At 38.5% G+C, this 16,396-nt stretch overlaps 1 non-coding gene across 1 annotated transcript; it reads left to right on the top strand.

The window, feature by feature from the left end:
• The first annotated feature begins 994 nt into the window (after positions 1 to 994).
• Positions 995 to 1,074, top strand: TRNAL-UAG. Its single transcript has one exon. It is a non-coding gene; the product is annotated as a tRNA-Leu (tRNA).
• The last annotated feature ends 15,322 nt before the right edge of the window (positions 1,075 to 16,396 follow it).

The following is a 16,396-nucleotide window of genomic DNA, read 5'->3' as shown; positions in this document are numbered from 1 at the left end:
GTCGTAATTACTCGGGAGAGATTTACGGTAGTAAGAGTGCTCATGATCGATAGAGACGATTATGCAAATCTATATGAAACATAACATGAAGGGATTCCATCAATAGGGGAAATCACAACCTTAGATCCTTCTCTTAATTGTTTACAACTCAATCATAGTTAGTCTTTAGTTTACTTAATTTACTTCAGTTATAGTTATTAAAAATATCACTAATTGTTATTCAAAATATTTGGAAAGTTGATTACGAAGAATTTAGTGAGTCTAACCAGAATGACTTTGGTCCAGCTACTTATATATTTTGTTGCTTTAAACTGATTATAAGTTAGTGTCATAACTCATACTTTGGCAAATTATGTGAAAGTTGAAACACGTATAACCACTAAAAAAATCAAGCTTATTACACTTTAATGGTTTGATTTATTACTTTGTTATTTGACTTACAAATTCAAAAATTTCGATCAGTATTGTACTGCAAAATCTATGTCGAATGAAAATGGTGTCTTTTTCTTTATATATCCATTTGATAATATCCTTTTGCTCTAAAGAATATCTTAAAGTATTGAGTTTTGGCTATATATCTAGAGGAAATTAATTGTAATTTGAAGTTTCCAAATGAAAGAAAAATAATAAAAAAGTGAAAGACGAGTACACGAAATAAAAAAGGTTCAAACAAAGAAAAAATGCTTTTCCGATTCACAACATGCACTAAATTATATTAATTTTATCATAGTTTAGTACTAAATGTAAGAATTTTTATAATTATGTAAAAGACATATATCATGCACTTATTGCTTTGGCCTTTGGATATGTGCACTAAATGGCCATAAGTATTTTTCAGAGGCAAAGTGATAGTAAACTGAGATTATAATTAATTAATCTAATAATTGACAAGTCATAATTCATGAGCTTAAAATGTCGGTGGATTAACTGGAGTTCTGTTAACGCTTGGAGTCATATTATGAAATAAAATAAATGATAAAAGCTCAAAATATAAGACAGTTTGGCCGAGTGGTCTAAGGCGCCAGATTTAGGCTCTGGTCCGAAAGGGCGTGGGTTCAAATCCCACAGCTGTCATTATTGCATCTTATCGTAGTCGAACTTCCTCTTATTTTTTTCTTCAATCAATTTCTTTGTTTCCTAGTAGCTTAGTTAATAAATTATTCATTCAAATAAAATATTCTCCTCATTCCGTTGTCAATACTTTCTAAGTTTCAATATCAACCCAAAATGTGAGCTTTTTTTGCATATGAACTTAAGTTAGTTTTGATTGATGAAACTTTTCTAATGTTTCTTGAACAGACAACTTTTTTTTTCCTGGAAAACAGACTACGTTTTTTATACGATATCATATGCATGAAGGAAATGTTCAACTCTCAATAATTCCACAAAAAGGAAGTGGATGAGCCAAAATGATAGAGAAACCATTTTAGTCTATCAGTTACCTCCTGGCCAGAGGTCAATTGGTTAGTACTTAGTAGTATCCGAATCTAACTACTCCTGGATCCCAAGGGTGGATATAGCATTATAGGGACGGGTTCAATTAAACATATAATTTTTTAGGTGGAGCATAAATTTATGCGTAAAAATCCACTAAAATTGTGACAAATAATGATATGAAATTATAGCTATTCCACGTGAAGTATCTTAAAGATTAAAAGGGATTTTTACATTCTAATACTACATGTGAAACTTATTTACCTTCCCTAACCAAGTTTAACTTAATTACGTGGGCATATACAATTTACTAACTATATACAAATTTTGTATTCATGAGTATTCTTTTATATTAGAAATTGAATAGGGAATCAGTTATTTTCCCATCACTGCTCTCTCTCTCTCTCTGACTCTCTCTCTCTCTCCGTCTCTCTTCTGCTCTGTTCTTTCCCCAATATTTTTCTTCTTTTTTCTCTATTTTTTATCCTCTATTTTTTATCAATGAATTTTAATTATTTTAATATAGAGTTTTAACTTAGCAATTTTCTTTCATGTTGCATAATTGGTGTTCGAATTGAATTGTCAATCAATAAATTTTGAAAGTGTTTGATTCTCCACCGTTGATAGCCATTAAAAAGCTTCAAAGCTTTGAATTCGAATTTAGGTTTTCAAAAACTAATGTTTGTTTGGATTGGGAGTTGTTACAAATAATTGAGAATATTCTTTGGAGTTTATATCTCAATTTTGAGGGTGTTTGGTGAAGATAAGTGATTTTGGCTGAATTTCAGATTAAAACTTGTCGAAGAAGAAGAAGACATGACATACAATATATTTACGAAATTGCATTAAAATTGTATGTAATTGTATTTAAGTTGTATTCTGTTGTAATTATATACTCCCTCTGTTTCAATTTATGTGGACCCATTTGACTAGTCACGGAGTTTGAGAAAAGAGAGAAGACTTTTGAACTTGTGGTGTAAAATAAAGCACATATATTTTGAGTAGCTATAAATTATTGCATAAAGATAAATTATTTCCAAATAGGGAAATGGGTCATTCTTTTTGGCACGGATGAAAAGGAAAATAGGTTCACATAAATTGAAATAGAGGGAGTATATTTTTATTAGAATGTTATATGAAATTTGTATTTAAGTTACAGATATTATCTTTTTTACATAAAGTTATCGATATGCATCAAAATTATTTCAAGAAAGGAAGTTTTGATTGGAATTTCAAAGAGGAAGAATAACATACCACTTATAAAATATATACAAATCATATACAAAATATAGACAAAAGACATATTGTATAACATTTGTATGAAAATTATATTTAAGTTGTATGATCTTATAGTTGTATTTAACTGGATAAAATGATTTATGAAAGCTGTAGATAGGTTGTATACTGTATAATTAGTTGTATGAAATCTATTTTTAGTATGTATGTTGTTGTAGATATATCAAATTTGTATTAAATGTGTACAAATTTTATTTTTAATTTGTATTTTATTGTACCATATATTATTCTTTTCTTACTCTATTTGTTAAAGAAAAAAAGTAGAGAATGAATTCCAAATTGACTCATGTACTGATTTTTGTTTGTTTAAACTAAAAAACTTGAATATTGTAGCAACAATAGTGACTGATAATGGCAATTCATAAGTAAATGATTTGATTGCACATGTTAAATCAACTATTCGCAATTTTTTTTTTAAAAATTTCGGAGTTGCACTACAGTATGCTGCTTCGAACTTCCTATTCTGATTCTTGATGATGGCCCTGAAGTTGGAAACAATTGAAGTGACGACCTGCCGTTGGCATAACTTGAAAATTAAAAACTTATATTGGTTTCTATTTAGGAGGGAGGCGGCTAAGAGAGAAAATAGTTGCTCTAATCATGACTTCTTCTTTTTTCCAGAGACCTTGAGTATTTATTGTAGCAGAAAAGGAGTACAAAGAAGAGGCTAATATCAAACCTCTCCGGTTACAGTCGTGACAAGCTTAAAAACTTGTTGATAAGGAAAAGAGATAGTTATCTCCTAAGACTATATACAGCTGGAAGAAGTCTTATTGAAAGAGAAGCAGAGATAAAATAGAAAAATAATGTAACTAAATTTTCTAATTTAAGGCATTAATGATGGATTGTATATAATTTGTAAGTAATCCTTGTTTAGGGCGGGTAATATAAAAAAAATAGGATAGTTTTAGTAAATAAGTTTCAAACATTGTATAGGAAGGAAAAAATCCCAAGATTAAACACATAAAATTTAAATCTTGAATCTGTCTTAAGTAAATCCTACTTAAGGCTATCAAATTTGGCCAAGCCCAAATGACCCGCCCAACCCGCCTAAGGTTGGGCTGGTTATTGACCCGCCCATTTATTAAATTTAGCCCATCTTGACCCATCTCATCTCAACCCATTTAAAGTTGAGAAATTTTCATAAAGCACTATCTTTTAGTGGTAATTAGCTATCTATAGATACCATTTGCTATATTACGGATTGTAGATACGTTTTCTGCTGTTATAAGATGTATTTAAGCTACTGCATTCATGAATACAGTAGCATTTCTAGGCGTGCAACAGAGGATTACAGCTAGACAGATTTTGTATTCGAGTGTATTCGACTGTATTCATGGCGTGAAACATGAGATTACAGCTGGAAAGATTATTGTATTCGACTGTATTCACGGCGTGAAACAAGGAATTACATTGTTTTTAAACGGAAAGTGAATCAATTAATATAATCGACTCCTAATATAACTCAACAAACTCAATTACCACGCACAAATTTTGTATTTTCAGTTATAAAAAATATTCTCAACCGAAAATACCTTAAAAACATAGCAATCTTCAGAGAAATTATATAACATCTGAATACATAAATTATATTAATTAAAAAAAACATATGAATACATTCATGGTATATAGCGAGACAGTGAATACAATGAAATACATAGAATACAGCGGGATACATTGAAATACAATGGAAAAAAAAGACAGTGAATACAATGAAATACATGGAATACAGCGAGATTCATTGAATTACACTGAAAAATTAGACAATGAATACAATAAAATACATGTAAATACAGCGTGATACATTGAAAATGCATTGAAATATATTAACAGAAAACCAAGTTGCTCAGCCCCAAATTGGAAAAAAAATTCCATAATAATAAGGTAACACAAAAGAGGGGTCCAAAGAATGTCAAAATGGGCAGCGGCTATTCTTCTTCATCTTTCTCACAAAGCAGCAGCACTTTAACACAGTGTTGTGCTACCGTTCCTTTACAACTCCAAGAATCACACTCAAACTCTTTAAATTTCTGCTCCGCTACTGGATTTCTTCGCGAACAACATAGGCGGCAGATTCAGAAACGAGATCCAAACAAAGGCTCTTGAGATTCAACCTTAACCCTTCTGATGTTAACTTGATGGAGAGGGCTGCGCATCCATGGCAGCCTATACTACACCATGTCGCCCTAGAGAGAGAGGAGAGAGGAGAGAGCGTGGGGTTTTTGATCAATGGTAGGTGATGTGGGTGAGAGAAATTTTGAGATTGAGCGTCGTATTTTCAGGGAATGGGGGAAGAGAATGGCATGTATCAAAGTAGAGAGAGAAAGAAAATAGTGTAACTGAATAACGTATTTAGTGGCTTAGGAGTAGGAGATAACCAAAATTAGATATTTTGCTATAAACATTAAAAAGTATCTATAGAATATAATTTTTTAAAATGGTATTTATTTAAAATAAATAAGGTGTTAACCTTTGCTATATGAGGTAAAAATTCCTTTAAAGTTTGGCTGATTTTTAGCCCAGATTGATCCATGAGTAACTTTGCCAAAATATCTTTAAAATAATTTTTTTTGATATGTTATATATGACCGTACAAAAGAAAAAAAACATACATAGTAATTATATAATTCATAAGAAAACAACACATATTAAGTAAAGCTTGATAAGAGTTGGACGGGTTGAGTTGTGACCCAAATTTTAGCCCATCTTCCCAACCCATCTTAGCTCAAATAGCTTTGGGGCAGGTCATTTGATCCGCATAATTATTAACTTAATCCATTTTAGCCGTCCCAAAATCGACCCAACCCGTCTATTTTACACCCCTAATCCTACTTATAGTTTTACGTGAACATGGGATCAATTTTGCTTTATCCATGATATACTCATTTGGGCTCGTTAAGTTTTCTGATATCATCCTCAAAATTGGGCTTCTTCGAGGCATGGGTCCTGCCCACTTGTAGGCCAGCTGCAATCGGATTTTTTCGTTCTTATACTATATTTTAAACTTATTTGTCCGGATTGTATAAAATGTGATACGTACCAATTGTAACTATATTTTTTTGTACAAATTGTATACATTCCCCTTAAAATACTCCTAACGACTGAGTATTACCTTAATTACCACCGTGACTAGCACTTCTTTTCCCCAGTAAGCATCAATTGTCATTTACTTTAGGGATGTTTTTCGTTTTTATATCTCTGATGAGCCTGCCTGTAATCTTTTTATTTTCCTTCTTATTTACCTTATTTTTTTCCTTAATCGTGTAGTACAATTGGGGAATGGTTGGTTATTCTCAATTTGTCATTTTGCAAGCATGAGATATGATTTTTTGTCAGTGCTTCATGTATCTGATCGATCAAGTAAGAGGCCATCTTTAAGAATAGTTCAAGAATGATAATAAAAGAACAAAAGACTTGCGTTGCAGAATGATAATAAAAGAAGAAAAGACTTGCGTTGCTTTAGTCCTGAATGACCATAGTCCTTGTGACTCAACCATTATTTTCATACAAATTTAATACAACATTCATACAAACTTTCAAGCAACATTCATATGAATTTAATTCAAACTATAACAACATAAAGAATACAATTTAAAATACAGTTCTCATACAACTATATTACATCTTTCATACAATTTTGATACATAAAATTAACTTTATATAAAAAAGAGTTATAACTTGAATAAAAATTTCATTCTCTAATTCATAAAATATACTATAACTTATTTACAACCATAACTTTCGGAATGAGCCTCATGTTGAAAATGAAAAGTCCACAGGAAAAGAAGGGCGAGATGAGATATGCAGGAAGCTGAAAGGTATAGAACAGTCCTTAAAGAGCATGCAAGGGATGGGAAATCAGATTAACATGTCTTACAATGACTTGTGTATGTCCCTAATGTTCATCTGCCCGCGAGGTTTAAAATGTCAAAGTTTAACTTGTATGATGGGCGTGGAGATCCAGTACTCCATCTGAGGGGTTATTGTAGTGAAATGAGAAGTGTTGGCGGGAAAGATGAGCTGCTGATGGCGTATTTCAGTGAGAGCTTGACTGGGGCAGCCTTGGAATGGTATATTTGTCAGGATGTCAATAAGTGGCATGCATGGGATGACATGGCTCAAGATTTTGTTCGACACTTTCAGTACAATCTAAACATTATCCCAGACCGCTCCTCCCTATCTAAGATGGAAAAGAAACCTGAGGAAAGTTTTAGGGAGTTTGGGCTCAGATGGAGGGAACAAGTTGCTCGGGTCAGTCCCCCGATTGGTGAAGAAGAAATGGTTGAGCTTTTCCTACAAGCCCAAAGGCACCTACTTCAGTCATTTGATCCCGGCCTTGGGTAAACCTTTCAATGATGTGGTAAAAATGGGGGAGATGGTAGAAGAAGTAATCAAGTCAGGCAAAATCATGAGTTATTCTGCATTGAAAGATACTACAGAAGACATTCAGAACATCTCAGTAAATTTAGGGGGGGTAAGAGAAATAGAAAAGATGTTGAACCCCACCGACGACAAGATCCTCGTACTCCAGATAATCCTCCCCAATGCTATTTCTCCACAAAATCCCCAAAGCCATACCTCACCTTCCTAGTACTCTGTCCACAATGCACTGACATATGTTCCACATCCACAAGGCTCGTATTGGCCTGCACCACCTCCACAAATGTCTTTCCCACCTCATCAAGCATATCAACCACCTACCCGCAAGAGGTTCCAATTGAGGCCGGAGTACAAAATGAAAAGGCAACATGAAAAAGAAAAGACTTCCACTCCTATTGGAGAATCATATGCTAGTTTGTTCAAAAGGTTGAGGCAATTGGACATGTTGAAGCCGATTCAGATAAAAATATTGAACCCTCTTTCAAAGAATTTTGATTATTATCAAAGGTTCGCATATTGCTCTAATTCCCCGGGTCACAGCACAGAAAAGTGTTGGCATCTGAAAAGAGCAGTTCAGAAGCTTATTGATGTAGGTGACATTGTCGTGCAAAATCCAGATGCAGTAGACACTAGCCAAAGTCAATTGCCTGTTCATAATGAGACGCATATGGTGGGTATGATTTGTGTTGAAAAGGAATATGAGAACTCTTCTGAGATCCTCTGAGGGCCACTTGCCACAAAGCTTTCAACGCTATCAGTCTCGGTTCCGGAAGTTGATCTTAAGAACGAGCTGGCAAAAGGGACCCAAAAGCAATTTGCTAAGGTTAATGTGAGGGAGACTTGTGAAGGTCCTAGTAATGTTGATGCGAAACTCAGTGGCTAAGATGTTGAGCTTGGTGATTGGAAAGATGCTCCTTTCTTGGCCAGTCGGGGAGGAGTCTTGGTGGTTTATTTTGTTGTCATTTCTGTTGTCCGGGTTATTTCAGGGTTGTAATCCGGATATTGTCTTGTGACCCAAACCCTTCTATCCTTTTATTTTGCCTGGTTCGTTTAGTCGTAGTAGCTCGTTTAGTGTTATCTAGGTTGTTCCAAGGTTGTAACCCAAGTTTTATTCTGTTTGTTTCACTGTTCAAACCCTTTTACCTTATGTCTAATGCAATTTTGTGTTTTCTGTTATTTCTAGTCCGTATTTGTTTAGTTCTCTTTTTCTTTTATAGTTCCTTCCATATTGACTCTAGTGACATGACTTGCATGTGGAATTCCTGGTCTTGAAAGTTAGTCTAATCATGAAACAATCAAACAAGTTTTGAAGATGACAGGGACATTTGAGAGAAATAAGTAAAGATCTCGACATTTTGAGATTGTTTAAAGCTTGAATTGTGTGAAACTAGGGCAGATAGTTTGGGAAGTTAATAGGACGACAAGAATTTGTTACAAAAGAGTGCGTCCCAAACAATTTGAAGCGAACAACTTTCAGTTCAAGTGCATCTCAAGTTACAAGATAAAGCCAAAAGAGTTTGCTTCAAACTGGCGGGGGACATCCATTGTGAAGAAGAAATTACTCAACAAGAGTTCTGTACTTAACAAAGCACTAATGAAAGGTGGAAGGCATATCTGTGATATCGGTGTCGTTGCTACAAGGAAGTGCTATACATGATCTTCAATTTTCATCCTTAAGTTGCATGTATTGTACTTGGAATTTTTAGAGATTGGGAGGCTCTCTTTCAACTACCCAAACACTTTATACCCTTCGATACCCTTTTGAGCCTGTGCTGATTTCTTTGACCTCCCCTATTTTGGAATCAAGTTAGAGTAAAGAAAAAAGAGTTCATGTACCGTAGATTTGTTTTAGAAGGTTCATTCAAAAACAAAAAAAAAATCAAAAAGAAAAAAAAAAGAAAAGAACAAGAAAAGAAAAAAGGAAAGGAAAAATAGCAACAACAAAAAGTATATTTGTGAACTGCGTTCGACCTGATTCTTGTCACCACAAGATACGTAGGCAGCCTTACGGTTCGGTCGCACCAAACAAAATATTTCATAATCCCACGAAGTGAAGAGGGGGGCAGTTTTTCTTTGAAATTCCATCTCAAAAAAAGAAAAGAAAAGAGAATCAAATTCTCTTGTTTTAGAAATTGGGGCAAAGTTTTAAAATGGATTCCAAAAGTTGTAAATAAATTAACCCTGTTATCTTAGTTATCTTGAGCCTTTATGATATCCTTTCTTTCTAACCCTGTCTAAAAGCCACATTACAGTCCAAAAAAGACCTCCCAGATAATCTTTGAGAGTGCTGAGTTAGCCATGCCTAGAGCATATGATATTTTTACAATGGTTAATGCCTTGTCACTTGAAGAATCAGAAGAAATAAGAAGAAAAGAACAAAATGAGAGAGTCTTATTGATGAAAACCTTCACAGGCACCATAAGGCGACGGTGAGTTGAGAGAAAGAACAAAATGAGAGAGGCTTGATGGTGGAAACCCTTCGGGCACTACAAGTCGAATAAGGACCGTGATTCGGATTGGATAATCGGAGCATTGAAGTCCAGTTTAACGGCGTAGAGATACAACAAGAGTTGAACATTAGACTTGCTTGACAGATTAGGCCACTTAATCCAAAATGCATGTCACGGTCATTAGAGTTGGTATCCACATCTGATAAGTTTCTACTTGGTGATTTTCTTGTTAGATGTCATCTCTTTCCGTTGTCCCCTTAACTCTGTTCTTCTTGCTTTGTTTAAGTCCTCTTGAGTCTGCTTTGTCAGAACAAGTAAGAAATGACTTCAAAATCTGCTACCAGCTTTTCAATTGCACAAAGCGAAGTATGGCTAGCGCGTCAAAGTAGCATAAATCAGGAAAGAGTAGTATGCGCACTGAATGGGTGGCAATTGACGTGTTTTGGGATTCATGTGAAATACAAAGGTTCGGTATATGTCAATTCATGAGCACAATGTAACAGATAGAGGGTATTGGGTCTGAACGGATTAGAGGTATTTTCTGTGATAAGGGTGACAGAGAAAGTGGTTAGTCAATAAACAAGCAAGGTCTTTCAAGTTGCAATCAAAGTTATCATGGCAAGTGAAGGAGCAATCGCCCTCAAAGTCAAGGCGACAAACCAACCACCATTTTTAAACTCACAAGTTTTCTTTGTTTGAAACAGGGATGAAGACTATGTCCAAATCAAAGCTTGGAAGTTTGAATTTTTCAAGTGTCGTGCCCAAATTTTATCAGCACAAAGGTTGTTTGAGAAGGTTTTTACTCGCTAGTCATTCCCCTAGTTGAGAAGGCTTTTAGCTCCTATACATTCCCCTAGTTGAGAAGACCATTACTTCCTAGGCATTTTCCCTAGTTGAGAAGAACTGTACCTCCTAGGAATTCTCCCCGGTCAGAAGAATTTTTAGCTTTCCATAAGTTCAGGGGACCCGCCTGCAGAATAGGGTTAGTTTTAGTTTCCTTAAATTGTTAATCTTTAGCGTTCCTTTAAGTCCAGGGGTCCCTCCCGGAGAATAGGGTCAGTTTTAGTTTTCTCAAGTTGTTAATCTCAAAGTTTATGGGACCCTCCTGGAGAATAGGGTCAGTTTTTAGTTCCTTTAAGTTGTTAGTCTTAGTTTTTCTTTAGTTCAGGGGTCCCGCCGGGAAAATAAGGTCAGTTTTTAGTTTACTTAACTGGTTAATCTTTAGTTTTCTTAAGTTCAGGGGTCCCGCCTAGAGAATAGGGTCAATTTTGAGTTTTAGTCAAGCTAAGTTTATAGTTTTCCTTAAGCTCAATCTCACAAGAGACGCACATCCTAGTCGAGTCTTTAATTTTACTCTCATCATTGCATCCTTCATCAATAGCATAGGTGATTTACAGTTTTGCTAACAACTCACAAATATTCCTAGTGCAAACTGGGGCAGAAAATTTTGTCTATTTTGTTGTTTTTGATTGCAGGCACCCACCTGGAGAACGAGGGGAAATGTTTCAGAAATCGGTTTCAGGTTCAAATTAGAGAAGTACCAGGAGCCCACTTGAAGAACAGGGTCAACTTTCATTTTACAAGTTCAAGTCAGAGATGCATCAGGAGCTCACCTGAAGAACAAGGTCAACATTCAGTTTTCAAGCTCAAGTCGGAGAGGCATCAGGAGGATCCCGCTTGAAAAACAGGGTCAACATTCAGTTTTCAAGTTCAATTCAGAGGCATCAGGAGCTCGCCTGAAGAACAGGGTCAACATTCAGTTTTCAAGTTCAAGTCGGAGAGGCATCAGGAGCCCGCCTGAAAAACAGGATCAACTTTCAGTTTTCAAGATTCAAGTCAAAGACAGCAGGAGTCCGCCTGAAGAACAGGATCAACTCTCAGTTTTCAAGATTCAAGTCAAAGACAGCAGGATCCTGCCTGGAGAATAGGGGCAATTTTTAATTCAAATCAAAAGTAGCACGAGCCGCCTGAGGAACAAGGTTTTCAAGCTCAAGTCTACTCCAAGTTCAAGTTTATTTCAAGTGCAAGCAGCAGGATGCCCTGCTGAATAGGGTCAACTTCCAGTTTTCTTCAAATTCAAGTCAGCAGGATGCCCACCTGAAGAAGAGGGTGAATTTTCAGTTTCATGTTGAAGGAGCAAGTGGAGATTCAAGACAAGAAGTAGATAGGATCTTGTATTTTTCTTTTATATTTTTCTGTAATTTTTCCTTTTATTTGGATGTAATGGCAGGAACCGCGGACCGGAATCTCGACGGCACCTCAATCGGCTCTCCACCTCGGTACTCCATCACTGTTCCTACTTCTGAACTACACGTGGCCTGATTCCTTTATAGCCAAGGATATGTAGGCAGCTCAGATACCAGGGCTCGGTCACATTCTCCTTTCTTTTAGTTTNATTGCTCAATTACTTTAGCAAACACTATATGAATTAGTTTGAATGCATAAAAACGATTTTCCCAAAGTTTTACTCAAAATTTCCCAAAACGCCCCCGGCCACATGGTCAAACTCGAGGTTCGAACCCAAATCTGGTTACCCATTCCCCACGAGTTTAAATATATAATTTGTTTTGAAATCGGACCTCAATTCGAGTCCAACTTCCAATTTATAGAAACCTAGGTCTACCAAAACCCAATTCACCATGAAAATTCTTGATTTCAAGTGGAAAACATGTTTAATGATGTTAAAAATTGAAAGAATTGAGTAAAAATCAACTTACAAATGATTTGGGATGAAGCTTGCTCTTGAAAAATCGCCTATGGTGTTTGGGTTTTGAAAGAATGCTGAAAAGTGGTGAAAATTCGACTAAGTATAAAATTTGCTGGGCCTCGGATATGGGAAATGCGAACATAGGTTCGCATTTGCGAACAGTGCAGGCCTGGGAAATGCGAGACTATTTTTCGCATTTGCGAATTCAAGCTGCCAGGGGACCCTTCGCATTTGCGAACTGGGTCTCGCATTTGCGAACTAGGGTCCATCGCATTTGCGACGCCTGGTTTCGCATTTGCGAAGCTTGGTCTGCCTGGGCTGGTTTCGCATTTGCGAACCAGCCTTCGCATTTGCTATAGCTGGGCCTTCGCATTTGCGAACCCTGGCTTCGCATTTGCGAAAATTGCAGAAGCCAAATACCAGATTTTTCAAAACATGAGAAATGCAATCCGATGCCTATCCAAAACTTACCCGAGCCCTCGGGGCTCCAAACCAAACATGCGCACAACCTCAAAAACATCCTACGGACTTACTCGCGCGATCACATCGCCAAAATAACATCATATACATAGAATCAAGCCTCAAAACTCATGATTTTCTTTGAAATGTTCATAAAGCCTCAAATTTCCATTTCGAGCCCGAAACACGTCAAACGACGTCCGATTTCGACCCAACTTTACAGAAAGCGCTTAACACATATTTAAGACTTGTACCGGGCGTCGGAACCAAAATACGAGCCCGATACCATAGTCTTTTAATCAATTTTCATTTCCATTTTCCTTAATAATTTCAGAAAAACAATTTCACGGAAAAATTCATATCTCGGGCTCTAGACCTCGGAATTCGATTCCGGGCACATGCCCGAGTCCCATATTTTCCTACGGACCTTCCGGGACCGCCAAATCTCGGGTCCGGGTCCGTTTACCAAAAATGTTGACCGAAGTCAACCTTAAACATATTAATATCAAAATTCTTCGGATTTTTCACAGAATTCACATATTTCAACATAAAAGCTTTCCGGCTATGCGCCCGGACTGCGCACGCAAATCGAGGCAAGTAAAAATGAGATTTTCAAGGCCTCGAAAGCACAGAATGAATGAGGAAACAGGTGATGACCCTTTGGGTCGTCACATCCTCCACCTCTAAAACAACCGTTCGTCCTCGAACGGACAAAAGAAAGAAGTACCTGAGTCGGGAAATAGATGTGGATAACGGCTCCGCATGTCAGACTCGAACTCCCAGGTCGAGGCCTCAGAGGGCTGACCTCTCCTGAATAATCTTGGCCTTGTCTAAGGCCTCCTGAACTAAGTCTGTACCCAATAACCGAGCCTCTCCCGGCTCGAACCATCCGACTGGAGACCGACATCGCCTACCATACATGAACCGGATCATGCTATCTTAGCGTGACAATCTAAGATAGCATGATACGGGGACAACCAATCCATCCCCAATATGACGTCGAAATCCACAATATCTAAAAGCAGTAAATCAACACGGGTCTCTAGACCCTCAAACACAACCACACATGAACGATGCACCCGGTCGACTATTATAGAGTCACCCACCGGTGTAGATACATAAACAGGGATGTCCAAAGCATAACTAGACATAGCCAGGCAGGGTGCAAAATAAGACGATACATATGAATATGTAGACCCAGGGTCAAATAGCACTGACGCATCTCTATCACAAACCAGAATGGTACCTGTAATAACGGCATCTGACGACTCGGCCTCTGGTCTGGCTGGTAAAGCATAAAACCGGGATCAGCTCCACCTCCCTGAACCATGTCTCTGGGACGATCGGCTACCGGCTAACCCCTACCTCTGGCGGTCCGGCCTCCACCTCTAGGGTCTCGACCTCCACCTCTATGATCCCTACCCCTGCCCCTGGCTGGCTGGGCAGGCTGTGGGTCACCTGGTGCCTGAATCATGGGGCGAGGACCCTGCTGGTCTGGCTAAACAGTAATCCCTCCACCAAGTCTTGGGGGATCCAGATAGACGAAAAGCCACAAAGTCAACTCCATTGGATTCCACAATGCCCATGTTTCGAAGAACCTCGTGGCAGCTATATAAGAAATCCTGCGGGTCCTCAGAAGAAGCTCCGCTGAATGTAGAAGTGAAAAGCTTGGTGAACCTGTCCAGCCTCCACAAAGCATCAGCGAACATAGCCGCTCCATCACCTGCCTGTGCAACTACTCCCGGCTGAACTGCCACAACTGTCTGAGCCGGTGGAATCTGAGTCTGGGGAGCTACCTGCTCCGGAGTACGTGCAGCAGGAGTCTGGGCTCCTCTTCCAGCCTGGGAAGTGGCTGGTGCTGCAGGAAGCAATCCTGCTCGGGTGACATTCTCCATTAGGCCAACCAACCGGACCAAGGCGTCCTGAAGAACTGGGGTAGCAATAAACCCCTCTGGGACCTGAGCTGGGCCCACCGGAACCGTTTGAGCTGGGGCCGGAACCTCCTCGTCAAGGCCAACCTGAGGGTCCGCCACTGGTGCTGCTGCTGGTGGCTGGGCCATGCCCCTACCACGGCCCCTACCACGGCCACTTCCTCTGCCCCTAGCGGGAGCTGCCTGGGGCTCGGACTGCTGATCGGAGGATGAGGAAGCGCGTGTTCTCGCCATCTGCGAAAGAACAGAGTGGAGATTCAATCAGCATTTAAGAAACCAAGTCGCATGACAAGAAAGATCAGATGAGAGATTTTCCTAACTCAATAGACTCTGGGGAACAAGTAGAGACGTCTCCGTACCTACCCCTCAGACTCTACTAAGTTTGTCCGTGAGTTGTGAGACCTATGTAACCTAGTGCTCTGATACCAACTTGTCACGGCCCGGATTTCCCACCATCAGGATCGTGATGGCGCCTACTCGTGGTAGCTAGGCAAGCCAACTTACCTACCGTTTTCATTAGTAAAGCCATCCTGTTGACAATCTGTAGCATCAATAATAATAACAACAATAACTGCGGAAGGTCTAATTTATAAGTCTGAAATAAATACGGAATACTCAACAATATCCTCTACCCAAGATTTGGTGTCACATTACTCACGAACCACTAAGAATAAACTAAATACAAAGGTCTGAAAGAAATATAACAGCTGTCTGTCTCGAAACAAGGAGGCAACAGTCTAAAAGAAAATAATGAGAAGTGACGCCGGGCCTGCGGACGCCTGCAAGGCTATCTCAGTCTCGTGAATATGAATCGCCTGCTTCCGAACTACTGCTGCTGCTGTTCCTCAAAACCTGGACCTGTGCAAAAATGCACAGAAGTGTAGCATCAGCACAACCGACCCCATGTGCTGGTAAGTGTCTAGCCTAATCCCGGCGAAGTAGTGACGAGGCTAGACTGGACACCACATAAACCTGTGCAGTTATAGATATACAGCGGAAATCGAATACAAAGCAATTACCAACATGGGAGGGGAAACATGCTAAGGGGAGATACAATATTAACAACGATCCAGAGTAACAACTAAAAACAGCTTAGGTTCACAATGAATGAAGAATCAATACTCAAATACAAACACATAGCCTCAATAACTGTTGCGGCGTGCAACCCGCTCCATAATTACTATTGTTGCGGCGTGCAACCCGCTCCACAAATACCACTGTTGCGGCGTGCAACCCGACCCATATCACTTATCATATGTCATTGTTGCGGCGCGCAACCCGATCCTCAATATCATTGTTGCGGCGCGCAATCCTATCCTCAATATCATTGTTGTGGCGCGCAACCCGATCCTCAATATCGTTGTTGCGGCGCGCAACCCGATCCTCAATATCATTTAACAGTCCGACTCCCCAAACAACAGTCACAATAAAGGGGCATAAAAATAAGCAAATATTTGACAAGCATCCCGGCAAGGGAAAGAATTCAACAAATGCAACCAAACGTCCCGGCAAGGGAATAATCAACAACGCTTTCTCTTTCTTACTTTCCTTATCTTATAATTCACTTTACTATTTTGAGCCAACGCTCCAAAGAATCAAGTCATTTCGTATACTTTCAATATTCGTATCACAATTCGAGCCAATGCTCCCAGGAATCAAGTGATCATATTACCGTTCACATGTTATTCACAACAACTGGAAATCCTCCAATAAACATAGAGTTCACAACCAAATCATGA

Source organism: Nicotiana attenuata, unplaced genomic scaffold (assembly GCF_001879085.1).
Source record: "Nicotiana attenuata strain UT unplaced genomic scaffold, NIATTr2, whole genome shotgun sequence".
NCBI classification, from domain to species: domain Eukaryota; kingdom Viridiplantae; phylum Streptophyta; class Magnoliopsida; order Solanales; family Solanaceae; genus Nicotiana; species Nicotiana attenuata.
This window is presented reverse-complemented; position numbering and strand designations above follow the sequence as displayed.